Genomic DNA, 10,649 nt, shown 5'->3' with positions numbered 1-10,649 from the left:
CTGTTTCACACATTAGAGAAACTGATTTTCCCCTGGCCCTTGTGGGTGAGCCGCTGAATCGAGGTTGGCGGGCACCTTGGAGACGTAACCATTCAAAAGCGATGAGTAGACCTGACCCTGGGAATCAAAATGACTCTGTGTGTGGCGGGGTTCTTGGAATTTACACACCCTCGCTCGAACTCCAGAAAATCTACTTTTGTGTGGATAGTTTCTTTTCCTTCTATGAAGTAGGTAGGAACTGGTATTACTGCCAAGTTTATCTAGATTGGGAAACTGAGTCATTTAGGGATTAATTTTTCTGCAGCCCTTGGGAAGATCTGGTGTGAAGAATGGGCAAGAGAGTGTTTGGGCCAGGGGACAGGAAGGGAACCGAATGAAAAATATCACCAATGCAATTGGCTGTGACACCCGTGGCAGGGGTGGTTTATAGAAATGATTTGATCTGTTTATTCAAGAGGCAATTATGGTGAGTGTAATGAGTGATTTGAGATAAGCAGCTCTGGACCCTGGTTGGCTCAGAAGTTTCACCATCTTATCAGAGGTCATCCCACTGGGCAGGGCAGCCTAGATTTGCTGTGTCAGATTGCATTTAAGTTTCTACGGTCTGAAACAGTTCCCCCAATCCTTAAACTATAAATGTTGTCAGAGCTTCTGTCTGTGGTTTTTCTCCTCTGCTATTTTTATTAAGCCTAGTCTGATTTCAAGTATAGGAATTATTGCTTATGTAATAAATTTGCCATATGGTAGGATACATCCCATCTGGTTAGATTTATGTAGTATATTAAATATGCATGCACACATATACACTGTATTATTACTTTCCCCACTTTAAACACCTAAAGAGGGCTGGGAATATGGCTAAGTGGTAGAGGGTATGCCTAGCATGCATGAAGCCCTGGGTTCAATTCCTCGGTGCCACATAAACAGAAAAGCCAGAAGTGGCCCTGTGGCTCAAGTGGTAGAGTGCTAGCCTTGAGCAAAAGAAGCTCAGGGACAGTGCCCAGGCCTTAAGTTCAAGCCCCAGGACTGGCAAAACAAAACAGAACACCTAAAAGAGGTTAAAATAATGCCCTCAATTTCATACTTGGGCAGTCTCTTGTGAAGATTATCTACTGAGCTGTGCATATTTCTGTCTTTCTGTAGCTAGAATCTTACGTTTCTCAAATTTGGGTGTCTGAATAGATTCTTTGAAGGACAAGAATAAGCCAAGAGCATTCTTTAAAACAATCAATGAGATAGTGAGACAAGGGATATGATTAGAAGGGTCACTGTAGGTTTGGGGGCAAAAAAAAACCAAACCCAGACTGATCAAGGAAAAGCCACATGAACACACAGCAGGATATAAACTATATAAAAAAGAAAGAGAGAAAGGACAGAAAGAGCTTGGCGCTGGTGGCTCATGCCTGTAATCCTAGCTACTCAGGAGGCTGAGATTGAGGATCACAGTTCAAAGCCAGCCTGAGCAGGAAAGTTCGTTAGACTCTTATCTCCAATAAACTACTAGAAAACCGGAAGTGGCACTGTGGCTCAAGCAGTAGAGCACTCACCTTGAGCTGAAGAGTTGAGAGACAGCACCCAGGCCCAGAATTCAAGCCCCATGACTGATGAGAGAGGGGCGGGGGGAGGGGGGGAAAAGAGGGAAGGAGAGAAATGAAAAGAAAGAAAGAAAGGAAGAAAGAAAGAAAGAAAGAAAAAGAAAGAACCCAGACTGAGTTCCTGCTTCTTGTCTGCTCCTAGGAAGTTACTTCACCAGTCTGAACCTCAGTTTCCTCATCTGTAAAATAGGAACAATAATAAAAGTAACTTTTGACCATTAGAGGGAGCTCAAGGATGACTTATACCCCATTGGGGAAGGACTGTTTTATGTGGACACACTCAATTCTAGTCATCAGCAGCACCAGAGAGCAGAACTTTCTTGTTAATGGGAAAAGTAGCACTGAGGAAACTAACCATCCAAGTTTGCTCAGGTATTAACAGTTTTCCAGGACACAGACTTCTAGATTGGATACTCCCAACAGTTCTGGGGAAACCAAAGCCATTTGATCTCCCTGGTATGAGCCTTGAGCCTTCAAAAGAAACCAGCCTTTGGACTACTTGTCCAGTTTTTTCCCAGAGGCACAGGTGTGAGAACAATATGTGGACCTAGACTTTTAAAACAAAGGCAGCAATTTTAGTTTCAGGCTTTAAAAATAATAGCATTGTTGAAATATAATTCACACACATGCTGTGCAATTTATCCACTTAAAGTATCCATTTCAATGGATTTTTAATATATTCATAGAGTTTTCCAACCATCACCATGATCAATTTTAGAACATAATCATCACTCCTGAAAAAAACACCACCCCTTTGGCCATCACTCCTCTCTCTAAAGCGTGCTGATCACTTAGGTTACTACAAATTCACTTTTCTGTCTCTATAGATTTTCCTGTCTTCCCATTTCATATGATATGTGATCCTTTATACTTGTTTATTTCAGGTATCATGAAGTTTTCTGGATTTGTGTTGTAGCATATATCAGTACATTGTTGTGCTTTTTGGTGACTAGTATTTTACTGTACGTGGATAGTCTACATTTTTTTTTATCCACCAATTGGTAGACATTTGGACTGTTATCACTTTGGGGCTATTATGAATGATGCTACTATAAACAAGTATGGACTAGTTTTTGTACAGATGTATGTGTGTGTGCCTCTTGGGATGCATGTGTAGGAATTGAATGTCTGAGTCATGTGGTAAGTATGTTCATTGTTCTTTTTAGAAATTGCCACATGCTTTTTGGAAGTAACAAACCATTTCACACTCATCCAGACGTGTAGGAGGATTCCAGTTTCTTTACATCTTCACACACATTTATTATTATTTATCTTTGTGTATGTGCACGTGTGTGCGTGTGCAGGTACCTGGGATTGAACTCAGAGCCTTGTTCTCTCACTTGGTTTTCTTCCTTCTGGCTGGCACTTTCCCACTTAAGTCTTGCCTTTAATCTGGAATTTTACTGGTTAATTGGAAATGAAATGTCACAGAGTATTCATTCTATCAGGGCCAACTTTGAACCTCAGTCCTCCAGGTCACAGCTTCCTGGGTAGCTAGGATTATAAGTGTGATCTACCTGTATCTAGCTTCATCTTCCTGCTTATAGCCATCCTCCTGGATTGCTCATTGTGAGCCATCTGGTTCTTTTATGTTGTATTTGCATAGCAAGGACCTTTTACCCCTGAAACAACTTTCATTCATTTGAACGGATGGATAGTATAGGATCTTTAGCCCCATTCTCTCCTTTGGTCCCACCATTACTTTCTGGCAACTTTCTTTATCAGATATGCCTACAGGAGGTTAATATGGCCAAATGATCTGTAGCCCTTTAGGGAGTTCTTCCTCTGTTTTGCTTTTCTGTTTTCCCCTTTCCTGACCTTGATCTCACAGACTGAGGCCAGAGTGGGTTTCCAGGGAAGTTGAGCGCCTTATGTTTTTGATCTTATGTCTCCTGTGGTAGGTTAAGGAGTAGCTTTGGTGTGGCTGGTGAACTTACCAAGTATCTTTGTACATTGGAGCTGCTATGATCAGGTAGCATCAACTGGATGGCCTTATGTATTGCTCACAGTCTAGAAGCTAAGAAATCCAAGATCAAGGTGCCAGCAAAGCTGTTTCTTGGTTCACTGATGGCACCTACTATCTGTGTTCTCACATGATGGAAGGAGCTTCTCAGGTTCTTTTACTTCTTCTTCTTCTGGATTCTCTTTTATGAGGACACTAAGACCATCCCCTCCCCCACCCCACCCCCCTGCCACAGGCCCTTCCTCCTACCATCACTGATGAGTTATGATTTGGAAGGAAGGCACACTAACACTCAGCCCATGGCATCAGGGAATGGCAAGCAAGTTGACAGTTAGACCCCTGAGTATCAACAGGGGTATGGTGGCTTGCAGATGGCATCAGTGCCCAGACCAGATATAACAGATGCATGGTTTAGAGCTCATTCTCAATAACAATGTCATGTTTGGTCTTCCGTGTTGCAAAATTGGGAAATGTGACATAAAATGTCCAGACTTTGGGCATTTCTTTAAAAACTGGCCAGTTCAGCCATGCTGTTTCCTCTTATGCATATTGTAGCAGTTGGCTAGAGCTAAGCCCTGGCTGTCTCCTAAAGACAAATGTCCTGATTTCCTACCACTGATGTGTCCCAGTGGACCCTCTCCACACATTTGTCCCTTCCTCATCCCGAAGAGTATCTTTTATTGCCCATCTTCCTTCAGGGGTCTAGGGAAGTAAAGTTAGGCATAAGAGGCAGAGAACTGAATGTGAAGACTTTGCATTCAGGGCTCCCATAACTCCGAACAATCAGTATACAATCAGTATACAATCTCTCCATAACTCTGAACAAGTGGCCAGAGCCATGTAAGTGTCTAACCTGCCATTCATGGTTTGTGTGTATGTTGTTTGTTTTTTTTATGAGCTGTGCATGGCTTCTAAAGGTCTCCTTGGTATCAACTCATTTAATATTCCCTGCAATCCAATAACAATTCCAGTTTACAGATGGGAAAACTAAGACTCAGAGGGAAAACAACAACAACAATAACGACTCCCTCATAGTCCATGGGAAATAGTACTAGAGCCAGGATTTGAAAGCAGGGGTGATTGAAGTCCTTTACAGCTGTATTTGGTCTCATATGGGGGTCTGTGGGTGTGAACATATAGTGATTCATCTCGCCTTCCAGGCTGCTACTACCATGCTCTATGACTGGCGAACGGTTCCATTCAGGTGACCCATCACAAAGACAGATGACCTAATTGTTTGGAGGAATAATATCTGCGATACTTTCTAGCTCTAACTTGGGTCTTTAAACACTGATGAGGGAAGAGGAAGAAGGATGGCACTTAGCCATTCACCTCTTCCACTGTGATCCTGGAGTTTGAACTCAAGGCCTTGAGGTTGCTAAGCAGTGTTCTATTTAAACCACTTTCCTAGTCTCTTTTACTTTAAGTAGTAATTGTTTTTGGTGCTGGTCCTGGGACTTGAACTCAGGACCTGGGTGCTCTCCCTGAGCTTCTTTGGCCCAAGGGTAGTGCCTTACCACTTGAACCACAATGCCACTTCTAGGTTTTTCTGAGTAGTTTAATGGAGATAAGAGTTTCAGGGACTTTCCTGCCTGGGATGGCTTTGAACCATAATCCTCAGTTCTGAATCTCCTCAGTAGCTAGGATTATAGGAGTGAGCCAACAGTGCCTGGCACCTTCTTTAGTTTTTAAATGGGGTCTTGTGCTTATGCCTGGGACCAGCCTGAACTATTTGTTTATGGTCCTCCTATTTGGGAAGGGCAAATCTACCACTACACCTAGTTTTTTTATATTGGTTGAGAAGGTTCCTGCCAGCTTTTTGCCCTGGCTTGCCTTAAACTGTGATCTTCTCTATCTCTATCTTATGAGTAGCTAGGATTACAGGTGTGAGTCACCATACTGGGCCAGTTAGTTTCCTTTGAAAGGTCATCCCCTGCTTCCTACTCTAGTAAACCATAGGCTGAATGTTCCAATATCCTTCCTAGCTCTGAATGACCTGGTCACCATGATGAGTGAAGGCTAGAGACATCAGACTGAAGAAGACACGGTGGCCTGGTTTCTTGGCCCCTGTGCTGGGGAGTAACACAGAAGCAACTGGTAACACAACAGCATTGTCCTCTTGTACACAGGCCCCCTTTGTTTCCCCAAGCCACACAGCAGGGACTGTAACAATGGCCTTGAATGGCACTTTACCCTCCTTTCTCCAATGATACATTTGTTTTTCAGTTCTGAAATCAACTACACAACGATTTCCTGTAGGGCGTATTGGTGTTTCATATTTTCCGCTTGCTTCACCATTTCACTTCAGGCCCTAGGTCAGTGAGTAGTGAGCTGGGCCCAGAGAGAGCTGAGCCTGTGGAAATGTCACCTTCTCAGCAGGCTGGAGGGCCAGAGAGCTTCCATCTCTCCCTTGTAAGGTAGGATCCACCCCAGAGGAAAGAACCAGACCAGGTAATAAAAAGAGCCTGGGAGCTGGGGGGGGGGGGGGGGAAGGAGGGGGTGGAGGGAGGTACTGCAGGTGATTGGCTGAGAATCCAGCCCAGAGTGGATGAGCTCCTGGGTTCAAGATGCCATATTTGCTTGAGAGTCATTTTCTGCTGGTAAACAAAGAAACAAGCAACTGAGGTCAAGTTTGGCAACTCCCCAGTTAAAGAAATGGAGTTCTGTCATAGTCACAAGTTCTGCATTTGAGAGTTCAAACAATTTTGGATTGAAAATGCTTTTTTTTTTTTTTTCCAAATGTTGCATCTGTAATGAACATATAGATTTTTTTCCTTGTCATTATTTTCTAACCAATGCAGTACAATAATAACTATTTGTATTCTACTAGCATTATAAGTAATGTAGAGATGATTTGAAGAATGTCGGAGGCCTTGCATAGCTGATACAAAGATCTACACCATTTAAAAAATAAGATACCAGGGGGTCTTGCAACTATTTTCTTAGTAGCTAATGAGGTATAACTGTACCATTTAACCCTAGATATCTTTGGGTGACGAGAATCTTCAGGGGTTTGTCAGTTTATTGAAATAACTATTGTCTAATAACAGCCGTAACAAGCTCTCACTCTATTATTTATTTGCTGAATTAATAACAGTGGATAATGCTGATTCGGTGTGCCTCACCTTCTTGCACAATTCAAATCCAGGCAATCTGGCTATAGATTCAGCTTTTTACCACTGAATCCTTTGTAAAACATTCTCTCTGATGTGGTCATACTGATAATATAAATATGGTGAGATTTCATTTTGAGAAGTAATGCAGTATAATGATAACTGAATGATAAACTAACTGAATCCATTGCACTATGCCAATGTTCTAAATTTTTTATTTCCTCATCTACTCTACATGATTATCCTATCAATATGGATACTTTGCTACTCCTATCTTATAGAAAAGATAATTAAGGTACAAAGAAGTCAACTACCCAAGGTCACACAGGTGTTAAGGGACAGATTGAATTATGCTAAGTTTACTTTAGTGTGTTGTATTGATCTAGGCCTGTCTAGACTTAGATGAGTATCCTCTTAAGTCATTGGGTAGAGAGGGTAACATCCAGTCCATGGCTTTATAGAACAATGACAATCAAGTTGTCAGCTTAAGGCCTGCAAGAACTGTTTGTTGGTCTACTGTCACCAGCTTCTGTCTTGCTTAAGAAAAGTGGAATTTTTCAGAGGCAGTAGGGACAGAATCTAGAATGCTAAGAACTCATTAATAAATAGTACCTCTTATTTGAAAAGAGACTAGGCTAAGCAGCTGTTGCTTATGAAGGGAGATTTATGTTAAATAAACAATTCATGATATGTATTTAAGAAGCCAATTTTATTTTTTGCTCATTGCTGTCCTTACTTGTTTCCTCCCCTTGGGTTGCACTCTTCCCCTTGCCCTAGAATGAAAATTAAAACAAATTTGTGACGCTTTGGCTAACTTTCAAGAATTCAGGGTTTTCTCATCACTTCTAGTTCCTAGTTCTAACCCTATCTGTTCAACAAAGGATGTGGTCATTCCTGTGGGAGAAGTCAAATCTTCAAACTCTATGCCCAGTGTGGACGCCCACTCTAATCCAGTGGAGCTTGCTGGTGAGAAGAGGGCCTGTAGTTACCATCTCATCCTCACTTTATATTTTCATCATTCCCTTATGTTCAGTGAAGGTTCTGACTCCAGCAGGGGGATCAGAGAGGATCTGGAAGTTCCACTTAGTACTGTAGTGTGTTGGCCAGCTTTCTGTTATTGTGACAAAATGCCTGAGCAAATCAACTACTAGCGAGAGAAAATGTCTATTTTTTTCCTTTCCTTTTCGTTTTTTGTGGCTGTGGGGCTTGAACACGGGGCCTGGGTGCTGTCCTTGAGTTTTTTTAACTCAAGGCTAGCACTCTAACACTTTGAGCCACGGCTCTACTTCAGGTTTTCTAGTGGTTCATTGGAAATAAGAATCTCATAGACTTTCCTGCCTGGGCTGGCTTTGAACTGCAATCCCCAGACCTCAGCCTCCTGATTAGCTAGGATGACAGGTGTGAGCCACGGTGCTAGGTGAAAAGGTCTTACTTTGTCTTTTGCTTTCAGAGGTTTCAGCCCTTGGTCATTTGGTCTTGTTGTTTTGGGGCCTGTGGTAGGGCAGTACTATAGCATGGTGGAAGCATGTGGCAGAAGAAGGCTGTTTATCTCCTGATGGCTAGGAAGTGAAACAGAGAGAAAGAGCCATGTTCAAGTATCCCTCTCAAGGCCACACCCCCAAAGACCTAATTTCCTTTCAGTAAGCCCTGCCTTTTAAAAGTTCCACAACCTCCTCGTAGCACCACGGGCTGATAAGACCAAGCCTTTAGCATATGGGATTTTGAAGGATATTTAAGATCCAAATCAGTAGTAAGCTGGGCTGGGCCTGGAGTTTGTATTAAGCTTGATGCAGTATTTCCTGGCATGACTTTGTGGATACTTTTTAGAAGTCTCTGCATTGCCTTGGAGCTGTTTGTCTACAACTCCTTCCTTAGCTATCAGGGCTTCAGAGTAGTGCCCTACTAGTCTTATAGGGTTGCTATAATAAAATATCAGAGCGTGGCTAGTTTCCATGACAGAAATTAATTTTCCTACACTCTTGGGAAGTAAATGGTTGGCTGTTGACTAGGCCTCTCTCCCTGGCTCACAGGTGTCTTCACTCTCTTTCTTCTGGGTAGGTATACATTCCTGGAATCCAGATGTACAGTCAGATTGGATTCTTATTTTAACCTAATCACACTTTGAAAGTCTTATTACTAAATATAGTCACATTCTGAGGGAAGGAGGGAAGGTGTGTATGGTGGGAGGCAGGGTGAGACGAATATGGAGAACAATGTGATTTATCCACAGATGGAAGAAGAATCTGGATCTCAGGTTAAAGAATTCATCCAAGATGGAATATTCTAAGTGGAGGAGCAGAGTGGAGATTCTGGCTTTAGCCCACTGACTGCACAGTGTTTTAGGTTTTCAGCATTTGGTACTTTTTGAGCTATTGCCTATTAGAGTTTGGGTTGTGCTGGTAGAAATTTTCTCCTCAACACAGAGTTATAGAAGTAATTAGCTTCTCAGGAGGCCGAAATCTGAGGATTGCAGTTGGAAGCCAGCCCAGGCAGAAAAGTTCCCATGAGACTCTTATCTCCAATTAACCACCCCCAAAAAACAGAAGTGGCACTGTGGCTCACGTGGTAGAGTGCTAGCCTTGAGCACAAAGAGGGTCAGGGACAGTGCCCAGACCCTGAGTTCAAGCCCCATGACTACCAACAACAAAAAAGTAAAGCAGGTTGTTCCTGTGTGATCTGCTTGCAACATAGGGGCTATGACAGGAGTGATGAGGGTCAGGAGCTTTCTCAGGAACTGTGAGATGAGTTTCCTGCACAAAGGAGGTGTCTTTGACTGTTTGATAAATCTGCTGCCTCACCCCTGCTCCACCCTCTCAGATAGCTTAGACAGTGAAAGACTGCGGTGTGGAATGTCTCATTGTTGGCACTAGTACAATAATACTGGGTTCTGGGAGTCCCATGTAAGGTAGAAAGGGCTTTAGTATCTTACCTTCTGTTTTTTAGGAAATACTTTACCTAAAAGGACTTTGAGATACAATATTATTTATTTCTTTAAAGAGCTTCTTTAATTTAAATGCTTAATTATTTCCTTTAAAAGTAAAAGACCTGGCCTATGGCTGTCTATTTTTCCCTAAGGAAGGGAAGAATGCTCCTGGTCCTAGCAAACTTTTGGGAGGAAGATGCTAAGGTTGTTGTCAGGAGATTGTCTGGTAGCAGGGCAGGGCTGGGGAGGGATGGCACAGGATTAGGCTGGGCTGGGAAAGCATGAAGCTGGGGCCCTGGAACAAGACAGGGCAGAGCTATGGAATGGGGGAGCTGGGGCCTAGAAACAGGGCAGGGCATGGTTGGGGAGGGGTAAAGTTGGAAGTTAGGACCTGGTAACAGGGCTAGGCTGCACTGGGCTGAGAAGGGGTGGGGCTGGAGCTCAGGACACAGATAGGGGGCTGGGAATGGATGGCTATACAGCCCCAAACACAGAATGGGAGCAGCCAGGGCTGCAGCTGTCTGGAGTACAGAGGAGAAAGTGGCAATATTCTGTTTGCTCATACAGCTAGCAATTATTTAATAGACTTCTACTGTACCTGAGATCTCTGTGATCACTCTCCAGGGCTGGGCAGGTAGTTGAATGGACCCTGGAAAACATGTCTGAGGAAGGAGGTGTCTCTGTTGGAGGGAATGGAGCATGGTCAGGTATTATGTGTATGTTTCTGAATTGTTCATACTCAGACCAGAGATCAGAGGTGGGCTGGAGTCAGGAGAAGGCAAAGGAAGAAGGTGGAAGCCTCCAGCTTAGAACCTGAGTCTGGACAGCTAGTCTGGGTAGAGTTCTGAGCAGAAAAGTGACCTGACAGGAAGTTGTTCTTTCAATAGGTACATACTTTGGGGTGGAGATGTGATTCAAGTGGTAGAGCACTAGCCTTGAGCAATAAACTTATACCAAGGATGTGCTGTGATCTGGGTGCTGAGTGTAGAAAGCCAAGGGCTACATCCTAGTCCTTATGAAGCTGACAGCCCAGGGAAGGAAAGCCAGCTGATAAA

General features: G+C 43.2%; 1 pseudogene; it reads left to right on the top strand.

Annotated features, from left to right (window-relative positions):
* LOC138833976 (spermine synthase pseudogene) overlaps positions 1 to 10,649 on the top strand; it is a 53,125-nt pseudogene that overhangs the window by 683 nt on the left and 41,793 nt on the right.

The sequence above is a fragment of the Dipodomys merriami genome, unplaced genomic scaffold, assembly GCF_024711535.1.
Source record: "Dipodomys merriami isolate MVZ:Mamm:240054 unplaced genomic scaffold, mDipMer1.0.p SCAF_21, whole genome shotgun sequence".
Lineage (NCBI taxonomy): Eukaryota > Metazoa > Chordata > Mammalia > Rodentia > Heteromyidae > Dipodomys > Dipodomys merriami.
Note: the sequence above shows the minus strand (reverse complement) of the source record. Positions and strands in the feature narration are given on the sequence as shown.